The 13,565-nt window shown below is 37.9% G+C and overlaps 1 protein-coding gene across 1 annotated transcript in view; it reads right to left on the bottom strand.

Moving 5' to 3' along the window:
• pitpnc1 (phosphatidylinositol transfer protein, cytoplasmic 1) overlaps positions 1–6,078 on the bottom strand; it is a 58,280-nt gene extending 52,202 nt beyond the window's left edge. Inside the window, exon 1 of the mRNA XM_015398617.1 lies at positions 6,058–6,078. The gene's annotated coding sequence lies outside the window, so the exon portion shown is untranslated. The remainder of the gene's footprint in view (positions 1–6,057) is intronic.
• Positions 6,079–13,565: the final 7,487 nt, after the last annotated feature.

Below are 13,565 nucleotides of genomic sequence, written 5' to 3'. Positions count from 1 at the left end.
AGGTAAGAGTGAGATCTGTTTTTTACCTAACAACAACCTTTCAAGGATAGCTCTCGTCTTTAAGATGAGTTCAGAAAGGAATAAGTGATGTTTTTGGGTCACAAGACTCATTGAGCGATGGATCCCAGCCTCTTTACCTGGCTGAGTTTTTGAGAATGATAACCTGTACAGGGCATTTATATGAACCAAGTACTATGTATTGTAAATCTTTTGATATATATTTCAAATTGAACTAATACTAGTATCAGAAGTTATACACTGTTGCTTTCAATTGAAACTAGGGGGGCAAGAAACACCATTTCCAGTAGCCTCTTACGCACAAAACTGTTTCCGGAGCTGGACAGATGCTAGCGCTAAACCTGTTATTTTAACATCTTTTAATTTTGGGGTTTATTGCTTTTTTTTTCTTGTATCTTAATTTAAGGTATACCTTCCTGTGTATAGATTGTCTGTTTATGCAAGTTTTCTTTAAAGTCTTTCCTGTCTTTTGTAAAACAATTTAAATTAGTCCAACAGAAACCATCTTGTTTGCCTTTCCTGACTGTACATAAGCTCTCAACCAATTCCATTCCCCTTAAACCTCTTGCACTGCCGCAATTTTCTCTCAACATTGGGGTGAAACAAAATTAGGCTGACAAAATGCTTTTAACTCAACATAAAATGGTTGGAAAAGAAATATAAGGCGGCTCTCTTGCATACACAAAGAAACTTGTAATTCCAAAATAAATAACCTGGAACCAAAGGAAAAGTAATTATGCTTTTCACAAAGCCCAATGAAATCTGGTTCATGCAGATGTTAGCCTTTCCCACTAGGAACTAAAGGTCCATGTGTGAGTTTGACTTTAGACACCTACATCTGTAAGCATTTAATGTGCTTCAATACCTTGGACAGCTACCATTTCCTCACAATGTGAAAGTGATTGCAGTCATGCATCACCTGCAGTGGCAGCACATTAACTTCCTCTCACCTTTATTTACGCCACCATTCATATAACCATTGGCTTAAAATTAATGTATGCCTTGGAGGATACCGAACACCTACAAATCTAACACCATCAAATATTCATAAGGTGTTAAACGTTTTATCTTGATAATAACCCAGTACTTCTGCTAAGTGGAACATTCTGCTGCTCCCTATGACACATAGAGCATCTGTGTCACCAATATGGCCCTTTATTAAACTGGGTAGTACCACTTGCTGGAGTTCACAAAGAATCAGCAGAAAGTTTGCAGTAGATTTGGCAAAGCAAATATACTGCGGATAAACCACTGATAATTAAAAATGACAGAACTTTGCACTGTGCGTCTAATCCTGTCTAAATTAGACTAGTATTCATCATAACTGAGACAGCTAAACAGCTGCCAGGGAAAGGCAGATGTAAAATGTACAGACCAAATATATACGACTGTGTTGGATTTTTGTTTTTTTCCTGTCGAGAAATGCCGCAGAGGTAAAAATAAAGCTCGTTTAATGTGTTATGAATTTAATTTTTTTGTTATTTCCTTTCCTGAGAAAGTATTTTACTGAACCTTTAAACACAGAATTATGACCCTAAAGAGCACCGCTAACACAAAAAAATGTACTTAAGAGTAAATTTTTCCTTCATAGACTCTGGAGATTTAAAACAAACAAAAAAAATAAAAAACATGAATCCTGTTTATTCTCTGACAAGCATCCCTCTGACAAACATTTTTTATTTTCTTTGTTCAGGGCCTACAGAGATATACAAGCTTTTATTTCTTTTAAAAGTTAGTTGCACCACCTTCGATTTCTTACCCCACCTCACCTTTCCTGGCATTCTTTCTTTAGCTTTCAGGGGTCCAAGTTCACACATAAACAACATAATTTAACTTCAATCTAATCAAACTTCTGTGAAATCAAACTTTCCATTTAATAAGCAACAATGATTGACAATGATTTTCATATGCTGTTGTGCAAATGAAATAGATGACAGGTGTAAATCATTGGCAATTAGCAAAACACAATAAAGATGTGGTTCTAATTCACACTGAGCACATGCATCAGACATGACAGAGTGTGGAGACACCGTGAAGAGCGATCTGCTGCCTGCAACATGCTTCAGCATGACCAGTTTGGCAGTGTTGTGGGGGCATTTCTTTGGCTGGCCGCACGGCGCTCCATTTGCTTGCCAGAGGTAGCATGACCTCCATTAGGCACCGGGATACGATCCTCAGACCCCTTGTGAGACCATATGCTGGTGGGGCTGGCTCTAAGTTACTCCTTACGCAGGACAATGACTGGCCTATCCGTTCCCCAGACCGGAATCCAATCGACCACATCTGGAACATTACGCATCGATCCGTCCACAAACATCATGTTGTATCACAGGTTGTCCAGGAGTTGGTGGATGCTTAGTTTAGGTCTGGGTGGAGCCCCGTCAGGAGAACATTGGTCCCCTCATCAGGAGCATGCCCAGGTGTTTCAGGGAGGTCATACAGGAACATGAAGGCCACTCAAAATACTCATTTAGACCCGTTTTAAAGTACACTACATCAAAGCTGGATCAGCCTCTAGTGGGTTTTTTTTTGGGTGACTCCAAATCCAGGCCCTTTTATTCCCTTTTATTTTGAGCAGTGTATAAATATTTCAAATTGATGCATTTCTTTAAAAGAAAATTTTTTCTTCTTAATTAAATGCATCAAATCAACTATTTATTCATATTTTTTTTCTAGGGATGCACGATATTGAGATTTTGGCCGATATCCGATATACCGATATTTTAAAACTCATGTAGCCGATAACCGAAACGATATGGATAGCGATGTTAAAGCTGGAGAAAAATAAGTAATCATTGAAAATAGCAGTTTTGTTATCCATTTCTGACACTTTGAAAAATAATATACTCAAATATATTTTCATATGCTGATATCAAATAGATTTTTAAAAATGCGGTATCGATCTATTTTACTCTCAAAATCTCGTGAAATTTCATCGTTCTGTTACAAACTCTCGTGATATTTTGCAAATTTTGATATGTCGCCATATTTCATTAGTAAAAGAGATTGATATGGTGTTTTTAAATGGCAATATGTCAGCATATGAAGATATTGTGATATTTTAATGTATCAATATTTTTTCCCTCGTCTTTAGAAGTTTTTAAGTCTGTAAAAAAGAAGTTTTTGAGGAAGAAGAAGAAGTAGTATTTTTTTTTTTTTTTAGACTTTAGAAACTCAGAAGCTTATCAAATATCGGGTTAAATATCGGTGGGGTGGCCGATGTCCGACATTCAGTTTTAAGGCCGATACAGGCCGATACCGATAGGGGGCCGATTATATCGTGCATCCCTTTTTTTTTTTTTTTTATTTTGACCCAAACAAAAATCAGAGCTAATCAAGGAGAATTCTCTGACTGACCCACAGGTGCATCATTTAACTGTTTCTGTTACATTGTTGTATTTCAATCCATGGAGGAAAATCTGAGTCACATTATTTATATAATATATATAACAAAAGCAGCTCTCAAAGAAAGAAGAAGAAATGCCAAGAATGAGTCAGACCAACTTTTCTATTCAAAAGAACGTCTTTCAGCTGAAGCCACCATATCATCTGTCCCAGCTTCTTGAGTCACACAGACCTCCATTCCCACTGCCTGGGTAACAATCCTGAATACAGAGAATGAGAAAGCCTTAAACTGTTGGAGCATAGAAATGAGCTCAGTTGGCACTTCCTCAACATGGGGAACCAAAGCATGCCAAAATACCCCCTCCATCTCTTTCATTCCTTTGGAAAAGCACAGAGCTTTTCCAGGAAGTAAAGAAGAACTTCTTTTAACCAGAGTTGCTGTTTGAAAGCCAATGCCGGTTGCTTTGTTAATGCAGATGGGAAAATGTCCGAGATGCAAGAAGGGATCTTTTGTGGTAGTTTTAACTATTTCTTTGTTGTTATTAGAAGTTAGTATTAATGTTTAAGATAATAGGAACAAGTAGCAGGATTCTACAACTTTGTTTTTTTTTTTATAAAATAAGAAAGAAAAACACTTCCAGATGAGTCAGGAGGACAGTGAACTGTCACCACAGCTTCTATCACAAACTCAAATAAATTCATGTGCAGATCTGTCCTACCAAAGTAATAGAACAAGTGCTGCAGAGTCTGTATGGCAAGCTGATACAGACTAGGGGTGTTATTGAAGCCGTTACGGGGTCTCTTACTTTCCCACCTCCAGAAAATCAATACAGCTCTCCTTATTGAGTGTCCGTTGCAGAAGCCCCCTCAGGGGAGATGACCACCAACGAGATGGAGAAAAATGGTCTGTGTGGCATGTTTTCTGCACACTGCCTTAGAGCAGAAAAACAATGCAAAAACAATCAGTCATTTTTGTGAATCTGCAGACAAGCTCTTCTGAAATACTGTTAAGCAACAGAGAAAGGTGTCTCTGATGGTCGGGTTGAGTTAGTTAGAGAATATGGATGAATAACCTGCTCCTTAATAGAGTAAAAGTCATCTTGCAAGTTCCCGTACCCGTAAAGACGATAAATGGTTACAATATAAATGGTTTCTCTAGAGGCAGACTTACTATTCACTTATGAAAGTATGAGTTTGTAGCGAAAAGGCTGCTGCACTCTAGTTTACATTATATAATGTACAATACTACCCACTTCTTCAGACAAGTGGTCCACAGAGCTGTGGCTGTTGGGTGCTCGGCTCGCAGTGCTGTCTTCAAAAGATCTTCTTTTATGCTCTGATCTTGACTTTGTGACCCGAATTTAACCAAAAATATGTTTATCTTAGTGTGAGCAAAAAAGATTTATAATTATATTAAGGTTATGTATCTTTGTTAGAAGTACAATTACTCATATCATTATACAAACATTCAACAGTGTTACAGTGCAGGCCTAAATGTATTTATTGTAAATAATATATTAACACTATGATAAGGAAAACAATGAATATATACTCGGATAAGGAAATAAATTGAAAAAATAAAGAATTATATCTATATATCTATCTATATATCTATCTATATCTATATCTATATATATCTATCTATATCTATATCTATATATATCTATCTATATCTATATCTATATCTATATCTATATCTATATATCTCTATATCTCTATATCTCTATATCTATATCTATCTATCTATATATATATATATATATATATATATATATATATATAGTGCTTTGAAGGTTATGTTTAAAGTCCAACATATTAGATCTACGAAAAAGAAAACCACACAATAAGACCCGCATCCCGTATTGACTTCAGCTACTATTTAAGGCCAGTCAGGCTGCTTTCTTCTGTTTTGTCAATAGGAGAAAAGAAGCTGACTCATGAGCTCCAACAGATGCTGCTACAGTATTATGACTGACTTTTACGCCTTCTGCCTGACTTCCCTTGACCCTCTGGCTATCTGTGTTTCTGTTGCCAAAGGGAAAACTAACCATGTTTCCATAACACCGCTGCTAAAATGCACCATTGATCCAAGGTCAGACCAAACACGCACATACAGCCAAGAGTCATCAAGAAAACAGCATTAGAAAAGTCCTGCTAGTTTTTTTTTTTTACAGCTAAATGTGCACATTTTATTACTTTTTTTTTAGACATAAATAACCTGTTCCGTGCCCTTACACTAGATCAAAGCATCTGAAGTAAGAAATCGAAGGATTTTGATTGTTTTTTTGTTTTTTTTGTAGCCACCTTCTGCCTTTACAGATTTTCTAAAGGAGTTTGAATTTTCTGTAGCTTTTTTTTATGTGAAACCAACGTAAAGTGACAAATTAACCCCACTTATAAAAGATTAATAGTTAATAAGCCCAAAAAGAAAAAGAAACAACTAAACAGGCAGCTTCAGTGGATTAGTGGAAGAACGATAAACGTAGACATAACTATTAAGACCCTATATGCACTGTTGTATGTCTGTGGACATCTGCTCAGACTGGAGGATGACCTCGACAGACAATTGTAAAATAATACAATATAATTGGTTCATTCAGGTAAACCTGACAACAGTAAAACTAAATAGATTCAATTAAAATATTCCAGATGTCTGTAAAAAAAAATGTACGGTAAATAATGGGACTTGGTTACTTTGAATGCGGCAGTGCAGATTTGTCCAGAGGTTTTGATGAGGTGAAGGAATTAAATGAGATTATTTCAAAAACCAATTACGTTGGATCCTAAGCTTTTTCATCTTGTTTATCTAGAAAGAAAGAAAAAAAACTCAAATTTAATTAAAATAAGCAGATCTTTCTGAAAATGGTTCTGTTATGTAACAAAAGCATGTATTGCACATTCATCGTAATGTAAAATCTTCAACAACAAAGATTTACATTTGTTAGAATCCCAAGAAGAGCAATTATTGCACACAAAACACTTGTATGTAATGTTTTGGGGTTTCTAGCTGCAACTTTATCGTCCTTGCCAGTTTAATAAGTTGGTTTTAATTATTTTAGTTGTCTTGTTTACTTTTTATCAGTTACCAATTCTAGAACATTGTAAAATGTAACGATAAAAAACTCAAGAAAAACTATTTGGTGTACATAAATTCTCTGTTCACATTTTTGATTACAAAGAGAGTTAAAATGTAAACTACATAGAGGTATAAAACACCTTAATTACAATGTAATACATCTATTCAAAAGAGAAACCATATTATATCCCCCTAAGTAAAAAAATTATTTCTTTTCTAAGAGACCCAAAATGCACCCGTGTGTTGCACGCAGGCCAGCAAATCGCCAGCACTAATCCACTATGTCTAAGCAGATCCACTGGGGTCTTAGTCTGTGCAGAAACCGTGTCAGTACTCTAATCTCTTTTGATCTCTCCATTCACGATGTAAACCTCGCCACACGCTTCCTCATATTATTTATGAATTCATCAACAGACACTTAAAAGCCTCACTGCAGCACACCTCAAATACTTATTTGACCTGCAGATTACCGATCAGAGCCCATCAAGGGAAAATTGGCCTATTCCAATCTCTGAAGAATTGGTGCATCTAATCAACCTACATCCCTGTTTAAATTCTTCCATAACCACACACTGTATGCCAAAAGAAGGAGGCTTTGTACTGTAGAAAGTAAACTGGTCCTGACAAGGTCAGTGATTTTGTAGGGTTCTAATGAGGTTACAAAAACAACACACAAACATAGAGGAAGTCTGCCAAGACCCTGAAAAATGTGGCTTCTCTTTTCTATCCAAGCTCTGAAAGGAGTCTTTTATATAAACTTATGCTTGTAAAACAAATCCTTCAAACATCTGAAGGAGCGTATAGGAAGTCAAATGTGTTACATCTGTTCCAGTTCTTAACAAAAACCGTAATCATCTGCAAATGATGACCCAACAAATCTGTATGGAAGTCACTTTCTTCCACTCGATCAAAGCGTTGTCGCCCTAAAGGCAGCCCCATGTACATCGTCTGTGTGTCCAAATCAGAACTGACTTTCCATGACGCGGAGCCAGTTTGTGGCTTCATAAATCTGATCATTAATTTAAACAGCACATCTAGGCCTCGTGCACACTTTTACAGTTTGATGCTGTGTGACCGCGGCCTGATAACGAAAAGACACGAGCAGACAATTACTGTTGAATGCACATTTTTTTCACCAGTGTTTCATGCAGGGCAGATCGGAGTCGTTTTTCTTCTGCTATAACCTTTAAGAAGTTTTTTTTATCCCTTTAAAAACTACTTCCCATCAGCATAATAGGAGACTAAAATTATTTCAGAAATTCTAACCACCTCTGATGTTTGACTTTATCTTCTAAAACCTTTTAAACTCCTCCTCGCCTTTACACTGAGCAGCAGAATCCATAACAATAAAAGGCTAAAGAGAACTTGACGTTCCGGCTGAGAAGAAGAGTTCCACCCTCTGGATCAGATCCCACTTCCCCGGCGAGCTGCTTACGTCATTCCTCTGCAGTCACCCTGGCTCATGTGCTTTTCATCAACACCCATAACCACAGCCATCCCCAAAACATAGGCAGCCCAGTTAGAAACTGTAACAAACACCATTAATCAATGAATGTGACAACTAGATATGCAAGTAAGGAATGTCTTAACTAGTATCATATGAAAAGAATGAAAACAAAAGCAGATTCATTTGCTAATTCTTGCATCAGTTCTAATTGTGTAGCAGAATAAATTCTTACATCAGCCTTTGGGGATTATAGTTCAACGTACATTTGTCAAGCACCAAGAGTTTGACTTCAGATTTCACACTTAGTGGGATTAATTTCCCTCTGCAGCAAAACGAGGACATTTAAATGGACAGCAGCTCCTAAAAGTCTGCACACTGGTCCGGGCTCCCTCCCTCTAGCTTCAAAGCCGGGTTAAGGTCAAATCAGACCAGCAATCGTTCTATTCTACCCCTCTCTGCCCTCTCCACAACCTCCATCAACTATTTTGCATTGACCAAACTATCTGCATAGTTTATTCTTACCCAACATGCAATAGCATGCGGCTTTGGCCATCTGGTTTTGGTTTTCTGCAACTATGTGCAGTGACATCAGCAGAGGGGCAGAGGAGAAGGAAGTTGGAGGAAGAAAATGTTTGCAATCCAGCAGAAGTGAGACGGAGCTCCGTCCAATTAAGTGACCAGTTAAAACATTCCTGCCTCCCAGAGACGTCTATGGCTCGGTCCTACCGTTCTGCCTTTAGTGTCCAGATAAACTGGGACCACTTTGCAATACCAGCACCAAGGCAACTATTGTGCAGCATGAAGAGGCCTACAGGTTCAATTCAACATAGCCTTTCATAAGACCGATTAAACAGGAAACTGATGTCTTAAAGAGAGAAACAAACATTCATCTTGCATATAAAGATCCATTTGAACGTTGAATATAACTTGTTGGCAGTTAATACTAAAGTAAAAGGATTACAGAAGATTCTTACATAATAAAGAAAGTGCAACACTGCCCAATATAAAATATATCTAAAAATGTATAACAACTTTAAAAAAAAAAAGTTCTCCATTATAAGCTACAGTCAGCAATAGGTAGGACCTTCGCTGGCAGTAAAGCCACAATATACTTAATAAGCAGATTTGAAGCAATCAATGAGAGCAACAAGGGGGCGCCTTTACTGAAATCTAAATGAAATGATCAATCCCTTTAATGCTTATGATGGTGCATGTTGCCAAAGCGCAGCCCCTCAGCGTAGCAATGAGCACAGGAAGAAAACACGGCTGTAAAGTAAACACTGGCCAGTACCAATACATTATGGGGTCAATAAAATCTTGCTTTATGCTAAGGCTTAAGGGTAAAAAGGAAATAAAAACATTTATATATTAAAGAAGCGAGTTAAGTGGTACTTTTACTAAGTCAAAGTATTAAAATAAAAGGTACTTATGTTTAACTGCAACTAACATTTGCCACAAGAAATGACAGCAGTTAAAGCTTAAACATTAACGTCACCATTTAGAGCAGCTCCATCCTGGTTTTTAATCTTTATTTAAATTAAGCAAGTCTTACAACTATTGTGTTAATTAGTCATACCTTCCAATATTTGTGCAATCTAGCCTCTTTAAGCGATTAATTTCAATTATTTCAAAGGTATAAAGCAATAACTTACCTAGTGAATGGGCAGTTTTTTTAAAGTTTAATCACACAGTGCATGTACATATACAGAGTACTTATATTTCTCACTCTCTGTTGCAGAACTATAAGTACACCACTACACAAACCAGAAAGCAATATAATACACCCTGGCTCCTCTTTCCCAAGTGAATTCAGGAATTTTTGGCAGAGGACTTTAAAAAGGGTCCTCTTCGGGAGGGAAGGGATGTGGGATGGGAGTGAGTCATAGAAACATAAATGCACGCACACCAAGAAAAGAAATGTGTGGGAAGTGATCAGTAGTGTGTTACCACAGTCCAAACCATACACTTGTGGGTCCCAAGGCAAAAACATGGTATATAAAGAAGAGATAAAGAAAGAAATGTGCACGGGGTAATCGATAGGGGATGAATCACGGCAGGGGTTGGTGACCCCATGCTGCCTGATGAAGCTTTGGAAAACAGCTCTGAGCTGAAATCACAGAGAGTTCAGTCACTGAAAACAACAACAAGCCGTGCAAAAATTCACACACTTGGTTAAAATCCAGATTGTATCAATCTATTCTCTTCCTGTGCATGATCCAAATTGATAGGTTTGAGCATCAGAGCCATTTGAAATCCAAACTCTGGTTTTAGTGCAACATTTGAGCATAAAATGTCAAACAATTGAATTAAGTTGAATATGTGTCCTGTAGAGGAGCAACAGATCTTTAAGCAGAGTGCTCCACATGTGAAGACCTCTTCAGGCCTTTTTAAAGAGCCGGCACATCTGTCTACTGTTTGCCTTTCCAGGGCTGTAAAACCTGGAAAGTAGCAGGAGGGTGAACCGTAAGGGAGGAGAGGGAAGTCAATCTTGGACTTAGACTGTTTACACTCATAGTATCAAAAGAACCGGCAAGGAGATCCAAAGAAACATTCCAGAAAGTGTTTTTACCTTTTCATTAGCTGATATACCTAAGATGGCAGCAGAAAACATCATGTCGTTGTCATAGAGACTCAATGAACACAAGTACACAAAGTAAGCATGTTAAAGTTGTATTAAGCAATTTCTTGGACTTTGCTGTGGCTGCTAAGAAAACATTAAAAACCTCCTTGGTTCAGCTATTATTAGCACAGAAATATTCTTAGTGCTTGACAGCAGGTTCAACAGAAGTGCTGTACGTACGAATTTAACATCCTCTCACTAAGTTAGACTATTTTAAACAATGCTGACATACACATGTTCTCTCTAAGAGCTAAAATTAACAGCACTGATGCAGCTTTGTTGTCTAATCTTGTATAATCATTTACCATTTTTATTAGGACAAAAAAACGACACAAAAAAACTTGAGGACCACAGAGCCAAACCAGCTAAATCACTTCAGTAGGTTCAGATCCAAAAGTTAAAAAAAAAAGAACACAGCTTGGTAAACATTATGAAAGTAACATCCTTGGTTCTGACAGAGCTACAGATTTTCTGGCATCTATTGTGGCTCATGCTGATGACTCTACATGGGCATTTCTTCTGCCCCTCGGTAGGAAAGTTTGTTGGTATACATTGTATTGTATACATTGTTAACATTAAACTAAGGCAGGTCATATGGCTTAAAAATCGATCTCAGGTCAGTGGGTGTGTTCGCAATATGGCGATTGACTATGGAGTGAATTTTCTGCCAAAACGTTAAATACAAAAAAAGCATGTTGCGCACACACAAAGCTTGTTGCACACATACAAATCTTAACACTCATGAATAAGCCAGTTGCACTCACATCTTATTGTTCACAAATAAAACTTGTCTCTCAAACTGTCCTTAAATGTTGCAAACACACAAAAATTAGTTCTAAAAGCCGACTCTAACGTCGGGGCTGCTGCCTTATTTGGTTCTGGCCTGTACTTTTGTCCCGCCCCGAAATTTACATACAAACCAGTCCACTGGTTCACTGGCCCAAGAACATGAATAGAGGTAGATGGAAGACATTAGTGTATCTGTTTAGCCTAAAGTTAGGTTTACCTGTACAAGAATTACAAAGCAGGCAGTTTCTCTATTGAAAATGAGCCAGAACTACGGGCGAATGCAGTGTTCCAGGTTGCACGGAGAAAAAGTCTTCCCAAGAATCCGAAGACTCGACAGGCATTGATTATTTTTGTCTATCAGAAGATCCCCGCAAAGTTTGATGCTCAGCTGTTCATTTGCTCTAAGCATTTTACCAAAGACAGCTTTCAAAATCTTGGACAGTTCAAAGCAGGATTTGCTAAACTTCTTTTGCTGAAACGAGGGGCTGCTCCGACCGTAAGGCCATCAAAACCGCAAGCTGGAAGTATAATTCTGTCGATAAGCTGTTGAAAGCAACTGACTCCGCTGACTGGACCGGACCGGGCCCCAGCTGGGGACAGAGCGACCGAACCCGACCCGGTGACGGTATCTTAACGTGATAAATAAAAGCGAATAGAGGCACTCTTGGCCTGCCATAAAGTTATGCTCGGGAGCACGGGGCCGCCGTTGTCCAGGCTACCGTCACCGGCTCGGGTTTGTTCGCTCCGTACCCCGCTGTCCCTGTTTCGACGACCAAAATCCTGGAAGATTTTGAAATTCCCCCTGGACATTTTTTTAGGTATGAAAAGTAGGACATGGCTGGGAAAAAGAGGACGTCTGGTCACCGTACCGTATCAACAATTTGATGTTTCAGTGAGTGAGTGGTTGTTGCTATGATGCGTCATTGCTCAGCAGCTTCGTTCATTGTAAACCAACCAATCATCGCACAGCTCATCTAAATATTCAACAAACCATAAAAGGAAGAAAACCTGTTGTTTCATTCTGAGGCTTTAAACCAGGCTTGCATTAGGGCTCATAGATCAGCAAATCTGCCATTTTAAGCCTATCCAATGTTACACACCCTATTCAGAGACCTTAAGGACCAGCACCAAATGCCCTATAGAATCATTCTATGATGCCTTTAATTTCCCTTTGGGAACAATATAGTATTTTTAAGATGAACTGCATCCAAATTGCATTCGGATCTGTGCAACCTCCACAAATGCTGCACTACTTTTACTGCAGCCTAGACAGTCAGGTTGGCAAACTGCTTTTAGATTCTATAAAAACTGCATTGAATTGGCCAATGTAAATAAAATAAATAAACATGCAACAATAAGAAGTAAAAAGTGCTACTCCGAGATAGGTAGATGCTTTCCATCATCTTTCCCCTTGTAATCTATATGCTCTGGGTCTATTCAGCTAATGTTTGTGGGTCTAGCCAAACAGCTGCATCCTATTGTTTGAAATTCAACACATACAAACATTTCACATTGAAATAGGTCGGATTCTTCCAAAAGAGAAACATGGTCATCTTATTCTGAGACGTCCTCTATATATTCTTATCAGAAAATCTTTTCTCCCTACAAAACTAATTTGCAAGCCCATTTTCTGTAGAGACTCTTTTTGTCATCCTGGTCTGATAAGCGACTAAATCAAAAACATACATGTTTACACCCCTCACCCAAGCACACAAAACATGACTGTTGGCTCCAGTAAGACAAAAGAAAAAGAAGTGTGGATGTGAAAGCAAACAGATGTTAGAGCTCCAACTTTAAATCAATGTTTCAATTTTATTCAAAACTGGTGCATTGCAGAAAGACAGGATTCACACATACTACAACTTTCAGGGCAGGATAAGGGTGCACGCTCTTATCAGATCTGGGGTCAGTGGACCCAAACATCCCACTGCGCACAGAAGTCTAAGCTTGAAAAAAAAGTTATTTTTATAAGTTTTATTTTATTAAAAACAAAAAACAGGCCCCAAACAAGGTTTACAATCTTTAATTACTTATTTAATTAATAGTTCTTCAATCATTCTTCTCATGATTGATTGCTCACATTAAAAGCATAGAAAATGTTAGGATAAACCACTTCTCCAAACTGACTTTTCCAGACACCTGACATTTTGCTTTTTTAGCATTTTGACCTTTGAACATTTTTCAGTCATTTCTATGCCCAAACTAAAAGAGGCGTTCAGTCAGTTTAGCTCTGGGACATTGTGTCACATCAGAGAAGCAGCATTATCAGA

This window comes from Cyprinodon variegatus, unplaced genomic scaffold, assembly GCF_000732505.1.
Source record: "Cyprinodon variegatus isolate N-32 unplaced genomic scaffold, C_variegatus-1.0 Scaffold945, whole genome shotgun sequence".
In the NCBI taxonomy this organism is placed as follows: Eukaryota; Metazoa; Chordata; class Actinopteri; order Cyprinodontiformes; family Cyprinodontidae; genus Cyprinodon; species Cyprinodon variegatus.
This window is presented reverse-complemented; position numbering and strand designations above follow the sequence as displayed.